Raw genomic sequence first — 1,427 nt, 5'->3', positions numbered from 1 at the left:
AAAGCAGCCTCATGGAGCATCCAACCAGAGACAAAACAACCAGTAATTTGCAATATGCGCTTTCCCACCCCCCACCCCTCTTCACCCCGACTCGGCCTCCTCTGCTTCCCACAGCCACAATCTCTTGATCAAGAAACACCGGGTGCTTGGATTCCACACAACCGAACAGGTGGTGCTCTGAGTGCCATTTGTTGGCTGCTGGTGTTGCTTTTTTCCACTTCTTTTGATTTCTTCCTTGCCTCTCGCCACCTCCCCCTCCTTTTTCTCAAATACCTGGCTCCGTGCGCCATCTTTGCTTCTTCCTGAAGGGCTGCAGATCTCCGGTAATTTGTGATATATGTTTTCCCACTCCCTACCAATCGTCACCCACACTCGGCCCCCTCTGCTTCCCGCGGACACAGTCTTTTGTCCGAGAAACACCAGCCCGCACTAGCTGGCTCTCTGAGTTCCATTTGTTGGCTGCTAGTGTTGCTTTTTTTCCTGCTGCTTTTGATTTCCTCCTTACCTCTCACCACCTTCCCCTCCTTTTGCTCAAATACCTGGCTCCATGCGCCATCTTTCCTTCTTCCTGAGGGGCTGTGGAGCTCCGTTTGAGTGTGGAGCTTCTTCCCAGTCTGGGCTGCCACGCTGGTGGGATCCCAGGGCTTTTGTTCATTTGTTTGTTTTGAATTGTTTGTTTGTTTTCTTTTCCTTTTCTTGAGTTGGGAGCCCTTTCTGGCCAGGCGGTCTTGCGTGGCAAGGAGACTTCCCCATCAGCTTGCACAGACGTGCAGAGGGATCCCTGAGTGCATTTCTTTTCTCGTTGTTTTTTTTCCCTGCTTTTTGGAGGACATTCTTTCTTTTTTTTTTTTAATTTGTTTTGTTTTCTTTTCCCTCTTTTTCCCTTTTTGTCTTTCTTCATTGCTCCGTTTCTACTCTCATTATTTTCCTTCTCTTTCTGTTCCCTGAACACTTGGTGTAGTATACCTGTATGTCTTCTAGCCAGGCTGTACTGCAACACCTGAGAGCAACTTCCCCAGACCTCATAGCTGCACTGGTGGGATCCCTGGGAACGTTGTGGTTCTTTAACTTTTCTGATTTTTATTTATTCATTCTTTTCTTTTCTTTATTTCCTCTTCCCCTTTCTGTTTTTCTCTATTTCATAGTCTCTCATCTCTCCACTCCAACGGCAAGCTCCCCTAGCATAATTTTTTGTCTGTTTGTATGTTTTTGGCTCCTGTTCCTCTCTCTTCTCTCCCACACCCATCTTAGCTCCACACATAACAATCTCCCTGATGCATCCTACCTACCTGCACTGTGCGCTTGACGTCACACCACCAAGCAGCACAGGCACGGCCTACCGGAACTTGCTCTGCACTGATTACTGACCCGCTCTGGTGGCTGTAATAAGTGCCACAAACAACCCGTCCCAGTCAACCCTCTTCAGC

This window comes from Trichechus manatus, unplaced genomic scaffold (genome assembly GCF_000243295.1).
Source record: "Trichechus manatus latirostris isolate Lorelei unplaced genomic scaffold, TriManLat1.0 scaffold00090, whole genome shotgun sequence".
Lineage (NCBI taxonomy): Eukaryota > Metazoa > Chordata > Mammalia > Sirenia > Trichechidae > Trichechus > Trichechus manatus.
This window is presented reverse-complemented; position numbering follows the sequence as displayed.